General features: G+C 42.0%; 1 protein-coding gene across 1 annotated transcript in view; it reads left to right on the top strand.

Annotated features, from left to right (window-relative positions):
- The first annotated feature begins 698 nt into the window (after positions 1-698).
- The window catches only part of STAT5B (signal transducer and activator of transcription 5B), a 63427-nt gene continuing 54052 nt past the window's right edge, over positions 699-10073 (top strand). Inside the window, exon 1 of the mRNA XM_082603961.1 lies at positions 699-830. The gene's annotated coding sequence lies outside the window, so the exon portion shown is untranslated. The remainder of the gene's footprint in view (positions 831-10073) is intronic.

The raw sequence follows: 10073 nt of genomic DNA, 5'->3' as shown, positions 1-10073 counted from the left end.
TAGCTCCACTGGTGGGAGCTAGCAAGATTCCCCAGAGAGGGAAATGGTCTCAGACACCCCTGTCCCCCATAGAATCACTGTTGAACAGTGTGGATGGATCTACTCGGCAAGGGCCAGTTGTAAACTCCTGCTGTGTCCCTTCAGGCTTTCCTCTTGCTCTTCCATGTGGTAAGCGGCAGAAGCCCAGGCTGAAACGCCCTCCAGGGAGCAAACCCGGGGCAATTATTGATGGGTCAGCGATGGACTTCTGACCTCAGCCTGGGAGGGACTGGACCCGAAACGCGGACCTCAGCCCGGGCGAAGGGAGGTGGGCGGGCCGCAGAGGGGGGTGCCAATCAACAAGACCACAACAGTCGGGCCAGCAGACCCCACCCAAACAAAGCAGCATGTGCTCGCGGCCCGCGGACCCGGCCCGGGAGCCAAGCGGCAAAGCCGCCCCCGCTCCGCGAAGAGGGGCTGCGCGCGGCGCCGGCCCCACAGAGCGCGCTGAGGGGGTTCCGGTCCTCTCCAGGGCGGCCGCGGAGTGGGGGACGAGGGACCATGGGGCTCCCGAGCGCGCGCCGGGCAGAACCAGGAAGCGGCGCGCGCTGGCGCGGGGCGCGCTCGAGGCTGTGGACGACGCGCGCGGCCGGGCCTCCGCGCGCGAGCGGCGCGCGCGCCCCCGTGGGCCCGGGCGAGAGGAGAGTCGGCGGCCGGAGCCGTCACCCCAGGCTGGACCGAGCGCAGGCGACTAAGCGCGGCGGCCCGGCCGAGGGAGGGAGCGAGCGAGCGGGCGGACGAGCCAGAGAGCGGACGGGAGGCAGCCGCTGGCGCCCAAGGGGCCAAGCGAGGTAGGAGCTGCGGGGCCAGCCCGGAGCTCGGGGCCCGCGGAGGGAGGCCGGGGAGCCGGCCCGGGCGGGGCCCCGCGCCCCGGCCGCCCAGACGCCCGGCAGGGCCGCGCTGCGCCGCCGCCATCGCTCCCTGGGCCGGGAGGACGGGCGCGGGGGGCCACGGGGGCGAAGGCTGGGGGCGGGCGAGGGGCGTCGTGCGGAGGCTGCGGCGGGCCGGAAGGGGTAGAGGGCAGAGGCCGTGCGTGCGCGTGTGTCTGGGTGGCTGCCGCCGGCCCCCTCACACCTTCGTGTTGCAGTTCGGACTAGCGCCCGCCGGCCCCTCGCTTTTCTCCCTTTTTCAAAGGGAGAAACGGGTATCTGCGACTCCTGGGGGTGGGATGAGACCGGTGGTGCCCGGTGGGGTGGGGGATTTTAGCCAAGCTTCAAGGAACAGCGCCTTATAAGGAGTCCAGACAACAAATACGAACGTTTCGATCAGGCTCGGGGGTGCAGAATCCCTCATCAGGACCCGCCAGGCCCCGGCTTGTGCGTGTGGCTGTGGACGCAGTGCGTTCTTTTTTTCTAGCCAGGGCTAAAGAGTTAAAAAGTGCTCCTGGTGTTGAGGGTAGATACGCAGCGTCGGAAGGGGAGTCGTTGTGTCACCGAAGCTGGTCTGAGGCTAAAGGAATCTGGCAAGATGGTCAGGCAGATCAAAGAGGAAAGAACTTGTGTGGAGCAAGAGGCGTTTGCAGACACTTGTAGCCAGCAGTGATGGAAAAGGCGAGGGAGAAAAACAAGCGCCAGCGTTTAGGAAGAGGAGCTTAATGAGAACCACAAGAATTTTAAGGGCAAAAAGAGATAGCGATCCTCTCTTTCCCAAAGAGCCATGCCATATCTTTTTCTTCTTGACCCCTCTGATCCTGTCATTGTATGTGATACCGTCGTATCAAATAAATAGTGCTCAAAGTGGGTCGTAGAATGTTAGAGCTGGAAAGGACCGCGGCGGTAATGCTCCATTCTTTTATTGTACAAATGAGGAAACTGAGGCCAGATAGGTGGAGCGATTGGCCTGCTCCGTTCACGCAGCTGTTTAGTACTTCAGAAACTGAAATGTCGGTCTGAAGACTCTCAGATTAGTGCTCTTCCCGAAGCACAGAGAAGCAGTAGATATTCGCCTAAACACAGTTCCATAAATTGTCTCTGGAATGTCCTCGGGGAATGCCCCTTGAAAGGGCTAGTGTGTCACCAAATTATTAAACTGAGCTTAGGTCCTTATTTCAGTCTTCAAATGGTGTTTATCATCCGCTTGTATCTTAGGTTTCCAAAGGGCTTGGATAGCCGCCTGGGCCATAATAAGCTTTCAGCTGTTGAGTATACTATCTCAATTTTGTTATCGTTCAATTAAGATAATAGAACTTTGCCTCTTTCCTCAACATTTTTCTGTTATTGTTTATTTGTTTACATTATGTTGGTTACATTGTTCATATTCATTGGCTGTAGTTCTTAGAAGAGGGTGTATTTTATTTAGTGTGCCAGTCATTTTTTTCTAATTTCATAACACTAGGAACATTAGATCAGTTCTGATAATATCACATGGTGGAATTCTATTGATTGACTTTATTTCAAGGCTTTGGGGGTTTTTTTGTTTGTTTTGGTACCAATGTCCATCTCTTGGAAGATCACAGTTAGAATTGATATTGTAAATGGGAGAAGGGGGCTGCAGATTTTAAGAAAATTTATTATGTGACAGTTTGCGATGTCTGTTGGTCTAACCAAAACAGCACCACACCTTTGGTCAGGTAAGTGTTATCTAGTGGATTACTTGTTTTCTGTAGCCGTTGGAAGCTGAAAATTTCAAGCATCTGGTTGAGACACAGGGAAGGAATGGAGAGATCTTTTTTAAAAAAGCAAAACATCAGAAAAAAACACAAGAGTTGATTTCTATCACAGGCAGTTTGGTTATTGCATAACTTGGAGCTAAACTGCACAAAATCTTTGCTGTATACCCGACTAAATAAATTATCCCCCCCCTTCTCACTAGTCAGGATTCACATTTTTGCCCACAGGCTATTAGTATGGATTGTGTTAAGAAATTTGAGGTGTCTATGTTTCTTAAATGGGTACTTCATGATATATATGATGGAAGGGGGAAAAAGTGTTACCCTTGTTTGGAGCGTTACAACATGTATATTTTGGTCAGCACTTCCTATTGTGCCCCAACTTCTCGTTTCATCTTCATTTTCTTGCTCTCAATTGATTTTTTAAAAATTTTATTTACATATGCAAAAACCACATCAGGACTAGTAAAAAGCATCATTTGTTGCTCTTTGGGTACTTATGTCCATTTGTTTCAAGTTATATTGTTACGTTAAAATTATCTCAAATTATATTGAAATCATTTGTGATTTGTGTTAAGTATATGTTTATAAATGTGCTTGTAGTGGTTCATTTGGCTTATTTTTGTGTAGGTAATACAGGTAGTCTTATTATAAAAGCAGGGTGTTATAAATAGGTAAATAATATGCTCAAGATTAGATTGCAGGTTGAAGGTAGAATCAGAGGAAGCTTTACTCTTCTAGTGCCCTTACAAACATGTATGTATCTCATGAAGTATTCACAGATTTCTGGACTACCAGTGACACATATTTCCTCCCTTCTATTAGAGTGTAGATTACCACATTATTCCTACAAAAGGAAGCAGAAAACCTCCTGTTTCTTATTAATGTGTTCTGAGCGTTTGAAACTTATTCTTTTAAAAAGTTATGACATTTCTAGGTTACTGAGCTCTTCAGAAGAATATCCTTTTACTGCATGATAAAGTATCAAAATACATTGACTCTGGCACTTCTTAATAAAAATAATGTTTAAAAGTTTGTTTGAAAGTATCACTGTCCCCAGTTTTGTGTGGTGTTTAAAGGAAAAGATTTTTCTTTAAATCTGAGCTTTGTTAATAGAACCGTTCTAAAATCGGAAGTATTTTTTTCCCCTGCAGTGTTGGAAACACAACAGTTTTGTGCTTATTTCTAGGAATAAGAAAGTCAAATTTAACAATCTAGTTTCCATTGATTAGACAGTTTCTTGTACACTTACATTGTGAGCATCACAGTGATTAAATTTTTAAATTGCGTTCTGTTAATTGTCATGTCCTTATTTTAAGTAGCCTGTTTACATTGGATGTTTTCTTATTAGTGATGATCCTTTACTACTAAAAAACCTAAGCCAGTTTGGAGAGGACTTTACATATCTAAATCTGTTCTATTTTTACTAATCAAAGAGAGGAGTAATTTACACGTGTTCAACTTTTAGTTGAACGAGACCCTCACTTTTGGTGGTTTCAGGGTTTTAGATGACGTTTTATTACTTTTGTTAGTTTGGTCACACCCGTGACTTCCTTGCAAGGTATCTTTGAAGTTTGGTTTCCTTTTTTTTTAAATGGTAATATTGGGGTGGGGGTGCTTCCTGTTTGTATTTTCAAAATTAGGTCCACGTGTTAACCTTCTTGTGGTGTCACATTTTTATCTTAAACATATAAAGACGAGCATCAGATGCCATGTGATTTGTCTTTGACCCACTGCACTGCTTCATGACAGCTCTACCGAGTACCCAATTGGAAAGGCAAGACATCCCAAATTTTCCCAGCTCCCTTCAAGGTTTAGCTGCCTTGGAAGGAATCTTAACAACTACCACAACAAAGGTGCAGTTAACAGAAAAATGGGGCTGCTGCTTTCTCCTTTCCTCCCAGGTACCTCGAAAATGCATAGCACTGGGACTTCCCTGGTGGTGCAGTGGTTAAGAATCCGCCTGCAAATGCAGGGGACACGGTTTCGAGCCCTGGTCTGGGAAGATCCCACATGCTGTGGAGCAACTAAGCTCATGCACCACGACTACTGAGCCTGCACTCTAGAGCCCTCATGCCACAACGACTGAAGCCTGTGCGCCTAGAGCCCGTGTTCCGCAACAAGAGAAGCCACGGCAATGAGAAGCCCACGCACTGCAACGAAGAGTAGCCTCTGCTCGCCGCAGCTAGAGAAAGTCCACACACAGCAACGAAGACCTAACACAACCAAAAATAAATAAATAAAATAAATAATAAAAATAAATAAATAATAATTCTTTAAAAATGCATAGCACTAAGGTAGGGTGAAAACGTGTTACGTGTAGCTTTGAATGTCAGTGCTTTCAAGAGGGGTTGCCATAGGTTTATAAGATATAGCATCTATTTAGCAGTGACTATAGCCGTTTTTCTGACCTCACCTAAAAGGCACGCAGAATATCATGGAGGAGTTAAATAAGCACAAGGAGAAATTCAGGGTATGGTGGTAGTAGAACTTTGGAGGAATCTCCCTCAGCCATAAAACTCTTCCTTGACCCTCCTGGATAATTTTTACGTGGTAGGTCCCTTTTAATACAAATGTTGGAGTATGAGTTATTTGGAGCCTTGCGGAGAAGAATATCCTTGAAAGGAGTATGTATAGTATTGTTTCAGTGATTGAAGCAAGTGGCCTTTTCCTAGCCTTCAGCTAACTTTATTCTAAGAAGTGTAATGACTAAATAGACTCCTAATTAAATTGGCATTCAAACATGTTTGCAGTGTAGGGGCAGTTTCTGTCTTCTAAATTTTCTTTTGGATCACATCACTAAAGGCAATACTGCATTAGCATGTTGCATAGTAATGCAGTTTGCAAATGAGGTTAATATGTAGAGTATCTTGACCTCCCATTCCACCCCCCACCCCACAGTCAAGAAAGGAGAAGTTATAATTTGTCATATACTGGATATTTTCTTCATTGAGTTTATTTATAATAATTACCTCCATTTCTCATGTATTGTAGTACTCTTAAGATGAAAAATACATATATTGATTGATAAAGAACATTTATCTTTTGGAAGCTAGCTTGCAAAATCTAACAGTCATTCTCCATTTGTTCCTCCATTGCCTTTGGCACTCTGATTAACTCTTTAAAAAATTCGTTTCCAGATTTCTGTTATGAAGAGAAATATCTCCATATTCTGTTCACTGCTAGTTTTTTGAGGTGCTTATGCTGACTCATTTTTTTAATTATACTAAGATATAGAGTATGGTTTGAGAGCAGTAATGAGATTCTCAGAAGATATGAAAACTTCCCTTTCTGACTAGTTAGAGAAAGAGTGGGGAAGACAAGGGGAAATACATCAGTGAGCCAATCAATTATTGTTATTTGTTGGGATTAATTTGGTGACTAATATTTTCAGTGCCCATCAGGCTAGTAAAAGTGACTTTGGCTTTACCCTGCAATGATAACAGGACAAACTCAAGTTTTCTCTAATACTACTTGTTTTTCCTAGTAGGGGATTTTTTTTGCATATGGGAAATCAAGCCAAAGCTACCAGTAACAGTCACATCCATGATTTGTATAAAAAACTATTTATCACCCTGGGCTATAGCTCTACTTACCGTAAGCTCATCTGGGAAGGTGTACTAATTATTTATATAATAATTATTATGCCATCTTTCAAAAAGTGATCAGAAAATTAATTTTAAAATACTTCAAATTATGCCCCAAACCTAAAAGTAGAAAGAGAGTAAAAATAATACCTAACATCATTCACTTACAGTGTGCCAAGCAGACACTGTTATAAGCTCTTGCCATGTTTTAACTCATGATCCTCAGAGGGGTGGGTATTATCCTCAGTTGAAAGATGAAGAAGTGGCCACAGAGAAGTTTAAGTAATTTGTCCAAGGTCACATTGCTGCTAATGGCAGGGCTGGATCCAGACCCAGGCCGAGCTGATTCCAGAGGCTGTATTGCTACCCACTGCACTGCGAAGGAGAGCAGGCAGCTGCAACTTTGCAGTGAGACATTTGATTTCTTTAAGGCTTATAGTTCTTTATTTGTGTTCCAAAATGCACTCTTGCGTTTTTTTAATAGAAAATTTTAAATGTATATTTGGAATTTTTTTGAAGTTTATGAAGGTGATGATAGGTGTTTTTCCAACTTATATATTCCTGATGGAAATTATATTAAAACAGAGAAAGTCTTAATTTAAAAAAATTTTTTTAATTTTATTTTTTAAATTATTTTATTATTTTTGGCTGTGTTGGTTCTTCGTTGCTGCGCACGGGCTTTCTCTAGTTGCGACAAGTGAGAGCTACTCTTTGTTGCGGTGTGTGGGCTTCTCATTGTGGTGGCTTCTCTTGTTGCGGAGCACGGGCTCTAGGTGCGCGGGCTTCAGTAGTTGTGACTCGCAGGCTCAGTAGTTGTGGCTCGCGGGCTCTAGAGCTCAGGCTCAGTAGTTGTGGCACATGGGCTTAGTCGCTCCGTGGCACGTGGGATCTTCCCGGACCAGGGCTGGAACCCGTGTCCCCTGCATTGGCAGGTGGATTCTTAACCACTGCACCACTCGGGAAGTCCTGAGAAAGTTTTAATTTTAACTATAAGTTGTCCTTTGTCCTACTAGTGTTACCATGTACATCACAGGAGAAGGGCTATAAGCTGTCTCTTTGGCTTCTATTTATAAACAAAAGGGTCTTCTTTGCCAGTGTGGTGTGAGAGGTGCATGTTTGTTGACTGAGAATGCAAGTATCCAGCACATTTTATTTACAACTTTATTTTGAAGGGGTTTATGGTCCTGTTCTTGTTTTAAAGCTAGTAATTGTGATTTTTGAGCTAGAAGGACTTAAGAATTTTAATTTGGGGGGATAATTTTTAAGGCAACTGAATTTATTGTGTGTTTAGAGACGTGGAAAGACCATTAGAAACTCGTCTCAGAAATGTATTCCTTTCCGTATCTGATGCTTGTTTTCTATCAGCACTTTTCTTAGAGGTGGATTGTGACGTTAAGTCTTAGAGACAGAATTCACAACCCTAAAGTGCAGTGATTTGAATTTGAGAGATCAAGTCAGGGATGAAAAACCTTCAATTTCCTGAGCAGAGAGTACGAACTTGCTCAAATAAACAGAGGATGTTAGCTTCCAGGGTTGTCAAACTGTCACCTTTGACCAGAGTTGAATTTTCTTTGAATGTTGACAAAAGTTACAATGTCAGTGGAAAAAGCTTAATGTGAAGTATCTATAACTCAGAATTTCCTTATGTTTGTGTCACTGAGATCCTACAATTAAAGGTGTTTTTTTTGTTTTTTAATATATGTCTGATGAGTTTAAAAAGCCTTCAGTGGGAGTTTCCAGCCTTTAGGTGAGAGTCAATGAGAAAGTTTGTGAAAAAATATTTTATATTGTCTAAAATTCAGAGCCTATAGCTGGTAACAAATCGCTATGTTTTTGTAAAGAGTGGGATTTTTAAAAATCCAAACCTGGGGAAATGTTTTAAATATACTATATTTTAAAATATCATTGTAGAGAAAGAAAGAAGAAAGAAAGAAAGAAAAACTGTTCAGCAGTTAATCTGTTAAAGTATTAAAACTTGGGATTTATCAGCTTTGTAATATAGCATTCTACAATATATTCATTCATGGTTTAAACTAGGTAAAATATTCTCTCAGAAATAATGCTAATTCTATTTTTCCTCTTGTTTCATGTTTCTAAAAACCTTTTGGTCCTCTTTTAGGCTTGAAAAAAGTAGCAAACTGTGTATCTACAGAAATATATAGCTCTTTACAAAATGAAACAGTCACTTCAGCCTATGGATTTATGTTTTTAGGATTTGTGGTTTGTTTCTGGTAGAAAGTAAGAAAGAATGATAGTGAGAAATGGACTTTGTAGAGTCTTATTCCAAAAGGTATGGAAGGTCTAATACATAGGGATGCAGTGCAAATATTCCCTGTTCTTTTGTTGTTAATTTTTCAATTGTGTAACAATATATGGAAACCCTGAATGTGGGCATATTTTAAAGATGAGTTTATCTTGCAGTGAATTTAAATACCAAGTAAAAATACTAAATGCATTGTAATGTGTATAGAGATTGGCCTTACTCCTTAACCATTGAAGGTATCAAAACAAAATAGAAAATATTTGGCTTCCTGAATGACATGGCTGCAGTGAACATGCTGAGTTGGTCATGAAGCATCATCCGTTTCTTTTGCAATACCAGAGCAAAACACATAATTTTAAAGGAATGGGTCCTTAGGATAACTTATTACCTTAAGCGCACATTTGAAATTTTGTTCCAGAAAAGTGACATAAAAATTTATGGTTTTGAATTTTTTTTTTTTTTTTTTTTTTTTTTTCTTTTTTTGCGGTATGCGGGCCTCTCACTGTTGTGGCCTCTCCCGTTGCGGAGCACAGGCTCCGGATGCGCAGGCCCAGCGGCCATGGCTCACGGGCCCAGCCGCTCCGCGGCATATGGGATCCTCCCAGACCGGGGCACGAACCCGCATCCCCTGCATCGGCAGGCGGACTCTCAACCACTGCGCCACCAGGGGGGCCCTGAATTTTTATTATCCAAGTGTGAGAGGTCTAGTTGGGACAGGACTGAACATTACATTCCAATTCCAATTATATTGGTAAATTTGAACAGGACAAATATAAAAGCAGTAGCTTTTATGAAGTAACTCATAAAAGAAATATATATGTACATATAGGCATTAAGAATAGGCATTAAAAAAAGACTTCTGGGTTGTGGGATTCTGTATGTATGTATGTATGTGTGCACTTTCTAGTATCTTCCCATTTTCCTATAATAAATAGGTAATAATGAATAGGAAATACTTTTGTAATCAAGAAAAAAGTTATTTTTAATGAATGGGTAAAGAAAATGTGAGAGAGATCACATGGAATATTATTCAGCCATAAAAAGAAGGAAATCCATTGTGACAACGTGGATGAACCTTGAGGGCCTTATGCTAAGTGAAATAAGTCAGACAGAAAAAGACAATAATACTGTATGACCTCACTCACATGTGGAATCTAAAAAAACCCAACTCCTAGAAACTGAGCAGATTGGTGGTTTCCAGGGGAGGACAGTGGGGAAATGGATGAGGGTGGTTAAATGGTACAGATTTCCAGTTATTAAGATGAATAAGTTCGGGGATGTAATTTACAACATGGTGACTATAGTTAACAATACTATTGATATATTGTATATTTTAAGTTGCTAAGAGAGTAGATCTTAAAAGTTCTCACCAAACGCCAATTGTAACTGTGTGAGTTGATGGATGTGTTAACTAACCTTACTGAGGTAATCATTTCACAATATATACTTATATCAAATCATTACATCTGCATCTTAAACTTATACAATGTTATATGTCAACTATATCTCAGTAAAGCTGGGGGAAAAGTTATTTTTTAAATGGCTTTTGTATATTGATTTATCTCAGAATGAGAAA

The sequence above is a fragment of the Mesoplodon mirus genome (genome assembly GCF_964341445.2).
Source record: "Mesoplodon mirus genome assembly, chromosome: 18".
NCBI classification, from domain to species: domain Eukaryota; kingdom Metazoa; phylum Chordata; class Mammalia; order Artiodactyla; family Ziphiidae; genus Mesoplodon; species Mesoplodon mirus.
The sequence above is the reverse complement of the archived record's forward strand: the minus strand, read 5'-3'. Positions and strand labels throughout refer to the sequence as shown.